At 46.4% G+C, this 18050-nt stretch overlaps 1 pseudogene; it reads left to right on the top strand.

Annotated features, from left to right (window-relative positions):
* The first annotated feature begins 5730 nt into the window (after positions 1 to 5730).
* Positions 5731 to 6369, top strand: LOC121834061 (annotated as a pseudogene).
* The last annotated feature ends 11681 nt before the right edge of the window (positions 6370 to 18050 follow it).

Genomic DNA, 18050 nt, shown 5'->3' with positions numbered 1-18050 from the left:
AATGGGCCACTTGTGCAGGGCTGTGCAGGTTGTGCGCAGTATTCGAAAGTACAATGCAAACTTGGAATCGTCACGGTGTCCCGACCCGACGACTGTGTCCTGGGGCATAACCGGGACGTGTACAAAGTTGACAACATTCTTTCTTTTGGCGGTGACATCTACCTCGTTGCGAGGGAGTATCGTGATTCAGCGAGGGAGCTTTACGATGAGCCATGCTCCTCTTCACTCATCCAAGTGTCGTACGTCACAAGCCTCTCGTCACGCTTGCTCCTCATCCCGCTCAGCGCTCTCGCAGCGAAGTGTGTTTTGTTGCCACATCGGAGAGGGTTCGCTTGCATGCCTATTTTACATACATTGCAGTAAATGCAGGCATCATGGGATTTGTGGGATTTTTAGTACACGAAGAAGACAATTCACAGGCTATGTAAGCGAGCTTTCTTTTGACGGTTACGGCACTACACTGTGCGACACTGCTAGCACTAACATGACTTTCAATACTTTTTTGCATTTTACTCTGTATTTTCGGGCATGAAATTTCACCACGTTGGTTGGTTTTCCAAATCAGCACTTTCCTTCACTCTAGTGAATGAATGGATGGATGTTAATGGCTATACCCTTTATAATGGGCAGTAGCTTGCATCACCTAGCCTAGTCGTTTGATTCCAAAAGAAAGAGAAAACCCTTGATCCCTTGTTCGCACTCACCATGTCTAGCAGTGTAAAGCCTGTTTATTTTTCCTAGACTTGTGGACAGACATACACTTTTTAGCAAGAAATAAGATATGCGAAAACCAAGTTAAATTGATAACACCTAGTAACTACCATTTAGGTGGGATGTGATGTCAACTCCATTGTAATGAGATGGGAGCCTCCACTTTTACTTGCATACAGAAGGTACAGCTGCAACGGAAAAAGAGTAGCACGAGCGACTGACGACTGGAGTGGCAAAATTGCGACACGCAGCGCTATTGCTCCCGAGCGCGTCGACTGCGAGAGTGACAGCCACATTCCATGCCACACCGCGGGGGTGGCCGGCAGAAAACTGAGGGGTAAGACAGCTTTCGAAATGCCTTTTTGAGGATGGGCTGCTTTCTGCTGGCCACCCCCGCGTTGAGGCATGCAACATGGCTGTCACTCTCGCAATCGCCGCGCTTGCAAACAATAGTGTCAACTGTCACGATTTTGCCGCTCCGGTCGTTGGTAACTTGTGCTACTTTTTCCGTTGCAGCAGTACATATCTTGTCTTGATGGTTCGACGGTTGTGTGAAAGGTCAGTTTTTCTTTCATATTTATGTTTACTATAACATAGCTGGGAAGTTACCAGAAACAAACCTCGGTCTCGCATGATTTTTGTTCGGGTTATTCTATCAGATTGCAGCGAGATTGATTTGTGTGTGTCTATCAAATAAACTATGTCATATGGATGTTGCCTGCTGGACGTTATTACCATGCATGGTACTTCTACCATGCACCTTGAATAACAAGATAATACACTACAGGGAAAAAGTAAAATGGTAGTACATACAACTGACACATTTTAAATCAACAATTACTTTTAACATTTTTCCATGTATCATTTCATTGTAATTACAATTTCAGTTCGTGTCCCACTTCATTATATCGGAAATTACAGTCACACTGCTTGACTAATATATTGAAAAAAATTATAATTATCAGGACGTTATTTACTATGAGCTCCAAAAGCAGTCAAATTCAAAATTATAAATTTCATTACAAGTTATATTTGAATATACGTTTCACATACATAACCTGTTAGCAACAGTACTTGCAAGAGGCTAAAAAAAAACAAACAAAAAAAAAAACAACTCTTACTATTAACTTACTATACTTGAGCTGCAAGACCACATCAAAAGGAAGCATGATGTAGTCCAAGTTTGAGCGTGCAGTACTTTTGCGAAATGATGGGGATAACGACTCAGTGAAATATATGTTGTTTCATAATCACATATGACGTCTTCCAAGAAATGTTGCATGTCCACATAGATGATTTATGCTTCCGACTTAGCAACATCTTGTTTTTAAGGCTCTATTTTTAATTTTAACCGAGATCCTGATGGCTTCCGCAACCAGTTTGCACGTGTGTCAACTTGCCCTTTACTACACTAAAAGATATTTGTTACTCCAGTGCATTAGGGAAAGAGATATCAAATGTCTTGCTTCATCCGATTTGTTCACGTCGGGCAGGTTTTCCCGTAAGTAATGAGAGGGTACTCCCTGCAAGGAAGGGCAGTGGCTATTCTGCATTAGGATAATGCCAGAATATAGAATGAAAAGCAGCTATTTTTACTCTAATTTCAGTAGTAGTGTTTGCAGCATGGGTGATATACGGCATTTATGACGTTTGTGATACCAAATGTGGTGCTTTAGTCGTCTAATTATTGTCTTTCCAACCTTCTCGTAGCATCGTTACCGAAAATCCTGCAGATACAGCATGCCTTACTTATGGCAAGGCATGTGAGCATGCTTTGCAAATCTTTCCTTTTCTATCCACAACTGCAGCTCCATAATTTTCTGAGTATTCACATAATTTACCATCCTGACCTAACTTTTTTTTTTCATTTAGAGCATCCCGCAACCTCCTTTTGTTTCCGGGCCAGTATGCAGGTCGGTATTACAAATGGGTTGTTAAGAAATTATATACGAATGCATTACACTAGCTTGGAGGCCTATGAGGTACAACCTTGTGAACTAAAAAATAAATGTGTCTGGTACGTCGTGCCACAAATTAAGCCAGGCGAGCCGGCAGTCCAGCTGCCAGCTCGATCGACAATGGTTGGGGGATCAACGGCCTGTCTGCCTGATGCACTGCATGGCTGTCTCCTTTCCATTAATACGGTACCCCTTTGTCTCATCGGCAACTGCAATGCAAGGGGGGAAAAAACTGGTCACTAAAACTAAGACCAACGAAAAAGTCTACGCCTCCCCACAAGAACCAGAGGAGCCACAGAAATCCATCAGTGTGGCACGGGCGAGTACATTCATATCAGATGCAAAGATGGGATACCAGAGATGCCTGCGCTCTATAAATTTGCCGACGGCAAAGATTCTTCTGGTATGCGCCTCACTATCAACATCGACGGACTGTCTCTGTTCGCTGGCTCATCCATGCACGTTTGGCCAATTCTGTGCAAGTCATTGGACACAAAGGGCACAGCGCCGTTCCCCATCGGCATTTACTGCGGCCTCAACAAGCCTCATGACATCAATGTCTTCCTTCAGAAAAGCAATTCCTGACCTCAAGGGACTGCTCCAAGTAGGCGTACAGAGCTGTGGGGGCAACCGTTTCTGTTCTACATTCAGTGATGTGCGACATGTCGAAAAGAAGCCCCACCAAGAATGTGAAGGCCCACAACGGCTATTTCGGGCACGATAAGTGCACCCTGAGAGGCTGCTGGAGAGGGAGGATGACGTACCTGAAAGTTGACGCTCCACTCCGGACTGACGAACATCCCGACGGAGCGTCACCCTTCATGGAACTGGAGGGCCTGGGGATGGTGTCCCAGCTCCCTGTGGACCCCATGCACTGCGTCTATCTGGGCGCAGTGACAAAGCTGCTGCGCTATTGGGCACGAAAGGGTCCCAGGTGTGTCCGCCTGTCCTCTGCGCCAAGATTGCGGAACACTCGCAAAACCTCAATGCCATGAGGTCTCCCCTGCCAAGGGAGTTCCCCAGGCAACCTCGTGCCATGCGGGAGCGCGAGCATTGGAAAGCCACCGAATGCCGGTACTTTCTCCTCGCGTCATGCGTGAGCGCCTGACGCGAGGATGCAGGGACTCCCTCCCGTACGCAGCACCTGTTGTGCTGCAGTCTGTGCTGCCTGTGCACACTTACGTGCACCCCAGGTGCTCGCATGTCGCCATTCGGATCGTCACTTGTGTCGGCAGCTCTGCACAAATGATTACATATGCGGAGTCACTCTTGGAGTATTTTGTCTAGGCAAAACGGCGTTTGTATGGCGAGGAAGTTGTAGTGTACAATGTTCATGCACTTACACACCTTGCCAACGACGTCCGAAGGCTAGGAGCACTGGAGTCTTTCAGTCTGCATCCCCTTGGGGAACCGCCTCGGCATGCTACATCGCATGCCGAGGTCGGGTCGCAGACCTCTTGCACAGCTCTGGAAGCTGCTCTGCGAGAAAGCCAATGCGGCAAAATATGCACGTAAACCCGTAAAGCTGGAGCTGCATGGCAGCCAGGAGAACGGCTGTGCACAGTACTCGAAAGCACACTGCAAACTTGGAATCTTTGGGGCGTCCCGTCCTGGGGCATAACCGGGGAGGTGTACAAAGTTTGCAACATTCTTTCTTTTGGAGGTGACGTCTACCCCATTGTGAGGGAGTTTTGTGAGTCTGCGAGAAAGCCGTGCAATGGGCCGCACTAAGGCTACGTTGATGGAAACAACGTAATGGGATGTTCCTCGACATGCTTTACAACCTCAGTATTGCAGGGTTCACGCACAAATCAGACAGACAAATCAATAAGTAAAATAGATGGGTTATGGACAGATAGACAAATCAATAAATAAAATAGAAGGGATCACATCAACAAGTAAAATAGGAGGGTTATAAATGGTAGGCACGAAACTACCTAAAGTGCATCTGAAAACTTATCAAAATCAAGTGCACGTGTTGCATCATCAATACTGTTTTAGTTTGTAATAGTTATAGGAAAGAAAGAATTAACAACAATTAAGGTGACATTGATATGGTACAATGTTTAAGGGATCAGAAGCATGAGTGCGTGATTGAGTAGTAAAATCAATACAACTGTTACGATCAAGTACACCGTTATTATTAACTATTTTATGTAGGAGCGTAAGAAGTTCAACTTTGCGCCTAGAAGCCAGGTACTCTGGTCACTAAAACTAAGACCAACGAAAAAGTCTACGCCTCCCCACAAGAACCAGAGGAGCCACAGAAATCCATCAGTGTGGCACGGGCGAGTACATTCATATCAGGTGCAAAGATGGGATACCAGAGATGCCTGCGCTCTATAAATTTGCCGACGGCAAAGATTCTTCTGGTATGCGCCTCACTATCAACATCGACGGACTGTCTCTGTTCGCTGGCTCATCCATGCACGTTTGGCCAATTCTGTGCAAGTCATTGGACACAAAGGGCACAGCGCCGTTCCCCATCGGCATTTACTGCGGCCTCAACAAGCCTCATGACATCAATGTCTCCCTTCAGAAAAGCAATTCCTGAACTCAAGGGACTGCTCCAAGTAGGCGTACAGAGCTGTGGGGACAACCGTTTCTGTTCTACATTCAGTGATGTGCGACATGTCGAAAAGAAGCCCCACCAAGAATGTGAAGGCCCACAACGGCTATTTCGGGCACGATAAGTGCACCCTGAGAGGCTGCTGGAGAGGGAGGATGACGTACCTGAAAGTTGACGCTCCACTCCGGACTGACGAACATCCCGACGGAGCGTCACCCTTCATGGAACTGGAGGGCCTGGGGATGGTGTCCCAGCTCCCTGTGGACCCCATGCACTGCGTCTATCTGGGCGCAGTGACAAAGCTGCTGCGCTATTGGGCACGAAAGGGTCCCAGGTGTGTCCGCCTGTCCTCTGCGCCAAGATTGCGGAACACTCGCAAAACCTCAATGCCATGAGGTCTCCCCTGCCAGGGGAGTTCCCCAGGCAACCTCGTGCCATGCGGGAGCGCGAGCATTGGAAAGCCACCGAATGCCGGTACTTTCTCCTCGCGTCATGCGTGAGCGCCTGACGCGAGGATGCAGGGACTCCCTCCCGTACGCAGCACCTGTTGTGCTGCAGTCTGTGCTGCCTGTGCACACTTACGTGCACCCCATGTGCTCGCATGTCGCCATTCGGATCGTCACTTGTGTCGGCAGCTCTGCACAAATGATTACATATGCCGAGTCACTCTTGGAGTATTTTGTCTAGGCAAAACGGCGTTTGTATGGCGAGGAAGTTGTAGTGTACAATGTTCATGCACTTACACACCTTGCCAACGACGTCCGAAGGCTAGGAGCACTGGAGTCTTTCAGTCTGCATCCCCTTGGGGAACCGCCTCGGCATGCTACATCGCATGCCGAGGTCGGGTCGCAGACCTCTTGCACAGCTCTGGAAGCTGCTCTGCGAGAAAGCCAATGCGGCAAAATATGCACGTAAACCCGTAAAGCTGGAGCTGCATGGCAGCCAGGAGAACGGCTGTGCACAGTACTCGAAAGCACACTGCAAACTTGGAATCTTTGGGGCGTCCCGTCCTGGGGCATAACCGGGGAGGTGTACAAAGTTTGCAACATTCTTTCTTTTGGAGGTGACGTCTACCCCATTGTGAGGGAGTTTTGTGAGTCTGCGAGAAAGCCGTGCAATGGGCCGCACTAAGGCTACGTTGATAGAAACAACGTAATGGGATGTTCCTCGACATGCTTTACAACCTCAGTATTGCAGGGTTCACGCACAAATCAGACAGACAAATCAATAAGTAAAATAGATGGGTTATGGACAGATAGACAAATCAATAAATAAAATAGAAGGGATCACATCAACAAGTAAAATAGGAGGGTTATAAATGGTAGGCACGAAACTACCTAAAGTGCATCTGAAAACTTATCAAAATCAAGTGCACGTGTTGCATCATCGATACTGTTTTAGTTTGTAATAGTTATAGGAAAGAAAGAATTAACAACAATTAAGGTGACATTGATATGGTACAATGTTTAAGGGATCAGAAGCATGAGTGCGTGATTGAGTAGTAAAATCAATACAACTGTTACGATCAAGTACACCGTTATTATTAACTATTTTATGTAGGAGCGTAAGAAGTTCAACTTTGCGCCTAGAAGCCAGGTACTCTGGTCACTAAAACTAAGACCAACGAAAAAGTCTACGCCTCCCCACAAGAACCAGAGGAGCCACAGAAATCCATCAGTGTGGCACGGGCGAGTACATTCATATCAGGTGCAAAGATGGGATACCAGAGATGCCTGCGCTCTATAAATTTGCCGACGGCAAAGATTCTTCTGGTATGCGCCTCACTATCAACATCGACAAACTGTCTCTGTTCGCTGGCTCATCCATGCACGTTTGGCCAATTCTGTGCAAGTCATTGGACACAAAGGGCACAGCGCCGTTCCCCATCGGCATTTACTGCGGCCTCAACAAGCCTCATGACATCAATGTCTCCCTTCAGAAAAGCAATTCCTGAACTCAAGGGACTGCTCCAAGTAGGCGTACAGAGCTGTGGGGGCAACCGTTTCTGTTCTACATTCAGTGATGTGCGACATGTCGAAAAGAAGCCCCACCAAGAATGTGAAGGCCCACAACGGCTATTTCGGGCACGATAAGTGCACCCTGAGAGGCTGCTGGAGAGGGAGGATGACGTACCTGAAAGTTGACGCTCCACTCCGGACTGACGAACATCCCGACGGAGCGTCACCCTTCATGGAACTGGAGGGCCTGGGGATGGTGTCCCAGCTCCCTGTGGACCCCATGCACTGCGTCTATCTGGGCGCAGTGACAAAGCTGCTGCGCTATTGGGCACAGAACGGTCCCAGGTGTGTCCGCCTGTCCTCTGCGCCAAGATTGCGGAACACTCGCAAAACCTCAATGCCATGAGGTCTCCCCTGCCAGGGGAGTTCCCCAGGCAACCTCGTGCCATGCGGGAGCGCGAGCATTGGAAAGCCACCGAATGCCGGTACTTTCTCCTCGCGTCATGCGTGAGCGCCTGACGCGAGGATGCAGGGACTCCCTCCCGTACGCAGCACCTGTTGTGCTGCAGTCTGTGCTGCCTGTGCACACTTACGTGCACCCCATGTGCTCGCATGTCGCCATTCGGATCGTCACTTGTGTCGGTAACTCTGCACAAATGATTACATATGCGGAGTCACTCTTGGAGTATTTTGTCTAGGCAAAACGGCGTTTGTATGGCGAGGAAGTTGTAGTGTACAATGTTCATGCACTTACACACCTTGCCAACGACGTCCGAAGGCTAGGAGCACTGGAGTCTTTCAGTCTGCATCCCCTTGGGGAACCGCCTCGGCATGCTACATCGCATGCCGAGGTCGGGTCGCAGACCTCTTGCACAGCTCTGGAAGCTGCTCTGCGAGAAAGCCAATGCGGCAAAATATGCACGTAAACCCGTAAAGCTGGAGCTGCATGGCAGCCAGGAGAACGGCTGTGCACAGTACTCGAAAGCACACTGCAAACTTGGAATCTTTGGGGCGTCCCGTCCTGGGGCATAACCGGGGAGGTGTACAAAGTTTGCAACATTCTTTCTTTTGGAGGTGACGTCTACCCCATTGTGAGGGAGTTTTGTGAGTCTGCGAGAAAGCCGTGCAATGGGCCGCACTAAGGCTACGTTGATGGAAACAACGTAATGGGATGTTCCTCGACATGCTTTACAACCTCAGTATTGCAGGGTTCACGCACAAATCAGACAGACAGATCAATAAGTAAAATAGATGGGTTATGGACAGATAGACAAATCAATAAATAAAATAGAAGGGATCACATCAACAAGTAAAATAGGAGGGTTATAAATGGTAGGCACGAAACTACCTAAAGTGCATCTGAAAACTTATCAAAATCAAGTGGACGTGTTGCATCATCGATACTGTTTTAGTTTGTAATAGTTATAGGAAAGAAAGAATTAACAACAATTAAGGTGACATTGATATGGTACAATGTTTAAGGGATCAGAAGCATGAGTGCGTGATTGAGTAGTAAAATCAATACAACTGTTACGATCAGGTACACCGTTATTATTAACTATTTTATGTAGGAGCGTAAGAAGTTCAACTTTGCACCTAGAAGCCAGGTACTCTGGTCACTAAAACTAAGACCAACGAAAAAGTCTACGCCTCCCCACAAGAACCAGAGGAGCCACAGAAATCCATCAGTGTGGCACGGGCGAGTACATTCATATCAGGTGCAAGGATGGGATACCAGAGATGCCTGCGCTCTGGATTTGCCGACGGAAAAGACTCGTCTGTTATGCACCTCAGCATCAACATCAACGGCCTGCCTCTCTTCTCTGGCTCATCCATGCACGTTTGGCCAATTCTGTGCAAGTCATTGGACACAAAGGGCACAGCGCCGTTCCCCATCGGCATTTACTGCGGCCTCAACAAGCCTGATGACATCAATGTCTCCCTTCAGAAAAGAAATTCCTGAACTCAAGGGACTGCTCCAAGTAGGCGTACAGAGCTGTGGGGGCAACCGTTTCTGTTCTACATTCAGTGATGTGCGACATGTCGAAAAGAAGCCCCACCAAGAATGTGAAGGCCCACAACGGCTATTTCGGGCACGATAAGTGCACCCTGAGAGGCTGCTGGAGAGGGAGGATGACGTACCTGAAAGTTGACGCTCCACTCCGGACTGACGAACATCCCGACGGAGCGTCACCCTTCATGGAACTGGAGGGCCTGGGGATGGTGTCCCAGCTCCCTGTGGACCCCATGCACTGCGTCTATCTGGGCACAGTGACAAAGCTGCTGCGCTATTGGGCACGAAAGGGTCCCAGGTGTGTCCGCCTGTCCTCTGCGCCAAGATTGCGGAACACTCGCAAAACCTCAATGCCATGAGGTCTCCCCTGCTAAGGGAGTTCCCCAGGCAACCTCGTGCCATGCGGGAGCGCGAGCATTGGAAAGCCACCGAATGCCGGTACTTTCTCCTCGCGTCATGCGTGAGCGCCTGACGCGAGGATGCAGGGACTCCCTCCCGTACGCAGCACCTGTTGTGCTGCAGTCTGTGCTGCCTGTGCACACTTACGTGCACCCCATGTGCTCGCATGTCGCCATTCGGATCGTCACTTGTGTCGGCAGCTCTGCACAAATGATTACATATGCCGAGTCACTCTTGGAGTATTTTGTCTAGGAAACACGGCGTCTGTATGGCGAGGAAGTTGTAGTGTACAATGTTCATGCACTTACACACCTTGCCAACGACGTCCGAAGGCTAGGAGCACTGGAGTCCTTTAGTATGCATTCCCTTGGGGAACCGCCTCGGCATGCTAAATCGCATGCCGAGGTCAGCGGAGACACCTTGGTGCGCCAGGTACCGAGGTTTTGGTCACAGTGCCGACGCCTGCGTCCCCACATACGCGAGCATGACACGGGTAACCGGGGCTGTGGATCGGAACACCAGTGAGTTGGGCGCCGTTATGGATGAGATGGAGATGTCCGAGACCGGCCCGTCCAGGCAACTGCCTCCTAAAAAAGGACCTCGGATAGAGCTGGAGGTGGACACTGCAACAACACCGGCGGAAATCCCGTGTGCGATGCCCGGTCCACTCGCGTCGAGCAGTGTGGAGACTGGAACGCTGGACGGCCGCTCCATGGACGAAGAGCACCAGAAGACTGAGAAACCAGTTTCGGGGGAAGCGAGCGGCGCCGAGGGGACTGGGGACCCTGATGGGGACGATCGGGACGAAGACGCGGAGGTCGGCGGTTTGCCCCCCTGGAGGCGGCAGGGCAGATTGAGGAGGACTCTGAGCCCGGATGTTCCTCGGCTCCCACTCCCAACGCCTGCTTTCGCCGGTCTGTCGGGACGACCTTGACAAGCCCCCTTGGTGGAAGCTCCCCCTGCTACCGACGTTTGACCTTCCTTCCCCTGTATGTAAGTGCCATAGAGAGGTGGCAGAATTTTCGCGAATGGACTGAGTATTGTTCATGGGTTTCGTAACTCGCAAATATTTATTTCTATATTGTGACAATGGCTACTAACGCTTCTTTCTTGTTTGGTGATGTTGACGGTACTTTTCGTTCCCAGTCAAAATGCAGTTATTATGATTCGGATTCTTTTAAACACTTCAATCAACTCCGCGATAAAAGACAATTTTCTTTGTTTCATTTGAATGCGCGAAGTTTAAGAAATAAACACGAAGGTGTTGACATGCTACTCAATCAGTTAAACCATAATTTTGATATTTTAGCTTTTAATGAAACCTGGTTTTCAAACGACTACGATGTCGTTCACTTCGCGGGATATGGGTGCACGTCAATATCCCGGGACAATATGAAGGGAGGGGGTGTGGCGCTCTACGTAAAGGAACACCTAGATATACATGTCGTGTCAGAATTCTCTATAATTAACCCCCATTATGAGTCTCTCATGGTAAAGTGTGCAGGTACCATAGTTGTCGTTGTGTATAGACCTCCTTCGGGTACAGTAGCCACGTTTTTAGAATTCCGGGAAAATATGCTGGAATGGTGCGCCCAAATCGGTGAACATGCTATTATTTGTGGTGACTTTAATATAGATGTATTATCAGCAGATCCAGCCAAACAAAGGCTTCTTGATGTTTTTCATTCTTTTGGTCATGAAAATGTAATTCATGATCCAACCAGGGTGACGGAAATGTCTCAGACCTTGCTTGACCTGTGCCTCACAAACTATCAGGTGAATGAGCTAGAGGCGGGTGTTCTGCTATCGGATCTCAGTGACCATTTACCTATTTTTATTTTTTTGCCCCCTTCTTCAACACAACGTAAAGAACCCACAAGTCATGAACTTATTATGTAGAGGGTCATTAACGATAAAAATATTACGTTGTTTCAAAGTTTAGTCAAGGAGGAAAACTGGAGCTTCGTTGTTCGGTTGGATGATCCCGTTGCAGCATACGACTTATTTTCTACAAGAATTAAGATATTATATGATCAAGCGTTTCCAATGGTTCCATTTAAAAGGAACAGGAAGTCTAGAAAGCCTTGGATTGATGCCGCACTTCTTAGGAGAATAAAAGAACGAGATAAGCTCTTCGCCCTTTTTATGAAAACAAAACATCCGGATTATCTAGCAGAATTTAAAAAGAGCAGAAATAAACTAGGCGCTGATATTAAACGAGCACGAAATGTGTATCATGAAAATAAGTTCGCAGATATATATAATAAACCCAGAAAAGTGTGGAAGAATGTAAACGACCTACTTTCTAAAAACGAAAGAAAAAATATTTCTGAGCTTATATTTGAAGGCATGTCCTGTACAGGGGCTAAGCTTGCTGATAAATTTAATACCCACTTTTTGATGTCCGCTGCTTCCCCTGGAAATGTCATTAGTAGTTGTGAATACGAATCTTACATCTCACCGGGTAGTGAGAGTTCAATATTTTTGTTTCCTACTACTGAAACCGAAGTATACAGCCTAATACACAAACTTAAGAATAACAGTGCTTGTGGTGAAGATGGTATAAAATCCCAGCCCATAAAATCAAAGTCAAATTTGGGGGTTTTACGTGCCAAACCTACGACGGGCATCTGGCGCGCCCCAGCGGAGGACTGAGGATTAATTTCGACCAGCTGGGGATCTTTTGACGTGCAACCGAAAGCTCGGTTACACGGCGCCTTCTTCGCTATAAGCCTCCGTCATATTGCGGGCACCTCGGTCGGGATTCGAACCCGCCACTTAGGGATCCGTAGGCCGGCGCTCTCGCCTCGGAACCACCGAGGCGCAGCCTATAAAATCAGTTGCTCACTTAATTAGTGGGTCAATCTCACATATATGTAATCTAATTCTGAGTACCGGCATATTTCCCGATAAATTAAAGATAGCAAGAGTGTCGGTGATTCACAAAGGAGGTGATAAAAATGACCTAAATAACTACAGACCAATCTGCGTTCTTCCCATTTTTTACCAAACTCATAGAGGGAGCTATTAATGCACGACTAATAAATTTTTTTAAACAAAATAATGTTATAGCTGAGCAACAGTACGGCTTTCAGAAGCAAAAAGCGTCTGAATTGGCGCTGCTAAACATCAAAAATAAAATAATTGACAATTTCGAGCAGAAGTTATATACAGTAGGAGTGTTTCTTGACTTCAAAAAAGCGTTTGATTCAATCAAGCATCATATTCTTTTCGGAAAATTGTCCAAATATGGAATTAGGGGAATCTCACTTAGTTTAATAAAAAGCTATTTATCGAATCGTTCACAATATACATACATAAATCACGCGAGGTCAAATATGGGTCAAATAGAATACGGTGTCCCACAAGGGTCCATTCTTGGCCCTCTCTTATTTTTAATCTACATAAATGACATTATAAGAATACCTCAAACACTAGATATAATTTTATATGCTGATGACACAAACATATTTTTTTCTGGAAGAAGCCTAGAAGTACTTGAGCACGAAACAAACACATGGCTTGAAAATTTATCATCGTGGCTTAGAGTAAACCAAATTCAATTAAACACGAAAAAAACAAAGTATATTATGGTTCGACCACGAAATTAATGCATTCAGCAGGAGATTCAAATTCAATTTCAAAGCGAAATCATAGAACGTGTTATATCACATAGGTTCTTAGGTGTTCTGTTTCATGAAACTCTAAATTGGTCCTTCCATGTGCAGAGAATAAGAACGGAAATCTCACGCTCTATCGGGATTATCTATTAGCCCCGAGAAGTTCGCGTGGCGACCCCTTACGGCGAACCGGGGTGACGTCACGGCGAGGAGAAAATTTTTCCCCGACTCGCCCCGCTCGCCCTGTGGAGGCTGTGACGACGCTAGCTGTCGGCGCGCTCGTTTCTATTTAATTTGTTTGGGCGTGTTTTTCGTAGGAAGTATAAATTTATATATGTGCCTTTATTGAGGTGTGGCCTGTAGCTACAGGCGAAACTTCAACCAACATTTTAAGCATGGTTGACAGGGCAGGCAACGCATGAATCGCTGCTGGTATTTGAAAATAAAGAAATGTGGCCACAATTGCAGGAGCATCTCTATAGATTTACATCTCACACAATAAATGCTGCTTATGGTCTGAATGAATTGGCAGGTTATGTATACTATATATATATTTTTTTTGTATCTCCGTTTTTAAACAAGATCGCCGAAGCAGAAAAGCTGCATGCCGCTTGAGCAACATGCTAAATACAGTCTGGGCCATGGGGAGAGAATCACAAGTGAGACAGCCCAAGTGCAGGGGGAAAGTAAAAAGCAAAGAGCATTTATTTATATACATTGCTCGCATTTGACCTTTGCTGGATTCAGATACTATTTCAATGGACAACACGGGTGGTATCTGTGGACTTGTTTATATCAACCCTCAAGTGATGTATAACAAACGTAACCGAAGGTGTCTAGCTCGTTATTAGTCCCTTAAGCCCTAAAATTGAGATTTTACCTAAATCGAATTGTCCTGAATCTAAAATACCAGAAGCTTTTCTCACGCACACTGTCGCCCTTCACAGGTTCCACATTTTCTGCTACTAGTGCTGCATCTACCACTGGACAGACGTTGGAATGCTTGCTTTTACTCCCGTTTTCCTCTGTTGTCAGAGCCCAGCTGTAGGGAGTTTGGAGGCTCAGGAAATTTTTTGGAGACATACAGCAGTGTCTCTTTTAATTGGAAATGACAATTCAGACTAAACGGTGTATTTTCCGAATACCCGAGGCTGGAATAAAAATGCCAGGAAAAAGTATAAACATTCCAAATTACGGCACTATTGCTGTGCATATTTTGGGCAGTTCAATACATATCATACAGGCAACTGGGGGCAATTCGGCCGTTTTTGCTGCTACCATACAAACTAATTTCCAGTAATTGTGCATCTTCTAAGAAATATGCCGCCATACGTATATAAACTATATAATTGATTCAGGAAGAAGCTACATTTATGTAAAACAACCCTGTTCCACGAGCACTTCCAGGATAATCAGACACAGGGCCTTTAAAACATCTGCGAGCCAGCGCATGCAGAGTGGCAGCGCAAAGTCGGGCTCGCAAGCTAATTTGCCGAACCCAAAGGCCCATGATATAAATGCCACTTCAAATGCCTTGAAAGCGGCATGTAATATCGTCCTAAATAATGAACATGCAGGGAACAGAATTCCAGCGTCTGAAACGCTTGCGCCACCGCTTCACCGATCCCTCGCAAAATTGCCTTGTGTCGTGTGGACGGACGGAGAGGTTCATCGGCGGAATTGCCTCCTCCGATAGCTTTCGGGATTTGTAACTCAATTTTAAAGGTAATATGGACAAGCAGGCTTATAAAATGTACGGAAGCACGTCAATATCGGCCTAACTCAACGTCTTGCACACCGGGTAAACGAAGTGCAGCTCCTCGAAGAGCTTGCGGCACACAACGCCAAACCAGGAAACCGGTGCTGGGAAGCGAGCCGATGCGAGATCGCGGAGCGGAGTACTCCCCCTGACGTCACGGTACACCTCACCCAATCAGGGCGCGGCGACCGCAGCGACGCTTGTGTTCGCACTCGGGGCTAATAGACTTAAAAATGTGCTGCCTCACTGGGTAAAAAAACAACTATATTATACCTTAGTTCATTCCCGTCTTCACTACTGTCTCCTTGTATGGGGGACCACAGTAAAAACCAATATAAAAACCCTGGACATATTACAGAAAAAGGCCCTGCGCTTGGTTGAAAATGCCCCGTACCGAAGTCACTCTGCTCCGCTCTTTAGAAAGCACCGAATATTAACTAATCAAAATGTTATAAATAAAAAATTATCTTTATTAATCTGTACTCAAATCAAATTAGAACCAACTCTTTTTCAGTACGTATCTTTGGACAGATCATCACTACAATTTTCGGCACACCAGCTACAGAAGGCAAAAAGTACGCACAAACTATGGCATACAAAAATTAGATTATCAAATACCTGTACTTCTGAATGACCACCCTGTGCTCATGACCATTAATGTAGGAGGTATTCTATACAAGCTTTAAAGAAAACCATAAATGTATATCTATTGTCCCTTCAAAAGTAACATGTTTTTTTCAGTATTTTATTTTTTTGTGCGCGTATCTTGTTTTTTGTGCAGCATCTCTGCGGGCTTAAAGAAATATCTTTGTAGAGATGGCTGGCTGGCTGCACTATGTTGTTGTTTGTGGCCCCTTTGTTTGTCATGTTTGTGCAGGCAAAAAAATTGATGTGCCTCGTTGTTTGTCTTACGTGGTGGAGAGTCTGGTTTTAGTTCATTGTTTTTCTCTTTGCATACAGTATTCTGTGCCGCTTATGGGATTTTATGTTTGATCTTTCATGATCAAGTAGTTTTCGTCATCTATGTCTCATTTTGTCTGGCCGTGGAGAGGGCGGGGGGCTGTTGCATTGTCAGGCATGTCGATGCCTTTTGTGGCGGCCCCCCCAGACAGCTGTATTCCTCGACGGTTGTTGTCTAAATAAATTTTGATTTGATTTGAGGTCGCAGACCTCTTGCACAGCTCTGGAAGGTGCTCTGCGAGAAAGCCAATGCGGCAAAATATGCACGTAAACCCGTAAAGCTGGAGCTGCATGGCAGCCAGGAGAACGGCTGTGCACAGTACTCGAAAGCACACTGCAAACTTGGAATCTTTGGGGCGTCCCGTCCTGGGGCATAACCGGGGAGGTGTACAAAGTTTGCAACATTCTTTCTTTTGGAGGTGACGTCTACCCCATTGTGAGGGAGTTTTGTGAGTCTGCGAGAAAGCCGTGCAATGGGCCGCACTAAGGCTACGTTGATGGAAACAACGTAATGGGATGTTCCTCGACATGCTTTACAACCTCAGTATTGCAGGGTTCACGCACAAATCAGACAGACAAATCAATAAGTAAAATAGATGGGTTATGGACAGATAGACAAATCAATAAATAAAATAGAAGGGATCACATCAACAAGTAAAATAGGAGGGTTATAAATGGCAGGCACGAAACTACCTAAAGTGCATCTGAAAACTTATCAAAATCAAGTGGACGTGTTGCATCATCGATACTGTTTTAGTTTGTAATAGTTATAGGAAAGAAAGAATTAACAACAATTAAGGTGACATTGATATGGTACAATGTTTAAGGGATCAGAAGCATGAGTGCGTGATTGAGTAGTAAAATCAATATAACTATTACGATCAAGTACACCGTTATTATTAACTATTTTATGTAAGAGCGTAAGAAGTTCAACTTTGCGCCTAGAAGCCAGGTACTCTGGTCCTACATCAAGCATGGATGAAGTGGGGAAAAACTTGCGGTCATAGCGGTTACAAATAAATTTGATAGCCTTAGTCTGTATTGTGTCAAGCAGCCTAATGTCATCTTTAAAATGCAGGTCCCAGACTACACGGCCACATTCCAAAATAGGTCTAATTAAGGTCTTGTAAGCGGTTATTTTGACTTCTTTAAATGAAGATTGTAAGGGTCTTTTAAGTCTATGGACGGCGGTGCCAGACCAAAGCTCTTTTTCAATGTTTCGAATCCGTGGCGAGAAATCCTCGTTGATAAATATTCGAGTGCCCTTGAGAATGAGGTGCTTTGGAAGGAACCTTGCTAAAAATATGTGCTCTTCTTTTTTTCTTAAGTCGCATGTCAGAACTGCTGATCACCGAGTAGAACAATGATGCAAAATTACTGAATATATTTTATTAAATAAAAGTTATTTCGTTAAACAGAAATTTCCATTAATACGGTACCCCTTTGTCTCATCGGCAACTGCAATGCAAGGGGGGAAAAAACTGGTCACTAAAACTAAGACCAACGAAAAAGTCTACGCCTCCCCACAAGAACCAGAGGAGCCACAGAAATCCATCAGTGTGGCACGGGCGAGTACATTCATATCAGATGCAAAGATGGGATACCAGAGATGCCTGCGCTCTATAGATTTGCCGACGGCAAAGATTCTTCTGGTATGCGCCTCACTATCAACATCGACGGACTGTCTCTGTTCGCTGGCTCATCCATGCACGTTTGGCCAATTCTGTGCAAGTCATTGGACACAAAGGGCACAGCGCCGTTCCCCATCGGCATTTACTGCGGCCTCAACAAGCCTCATGACATCAATGTCTCCCTTCAGAAAAGAAATTCCTGAACTCAAGGGACTGCTCCAAGTAAGCGTACAGAGCTGTGGGGGCAACCGTTTCTGTTCTACATTCAGTGATGTGCGACATGTCGAAAAGAAGCCCCACCAAGAATGTGAAGGCCCACAACGGCTATTTCGGGCACGATAAGTGCACCCTGAGAGGCTGCTGGAGAGGGAGGATGACGTACCTGAAAGTTGACGCTCCACTCCGGACTGACGAACATCCCGACGGAGCGTCACCCTTCATGGAACTGGAGGGCCTGGGGATGGTGTCCCA

Source organism: Ixodes scapularis, unplaced genomic scaffold (genome assembly GCF_016920785.2).
Source record: "Ixodes scapularis isolate PalLabHiFi unplaced genomic scaffold, ASM1692078v2 ptg000323l_1__unscaffolded, whole genome shotgun sequence".
NCBI lineage: Eukaryota > Metazoa > Arthropoda > Arachnida > Ixodida > Ixodidae > Ixodes > Ixodes scapularis.
The sequence above is the reverse complement of the archived record's forward strand: the minus strand, read 5'-3'. Positions and strand labels throughout refer to the sequence as shown.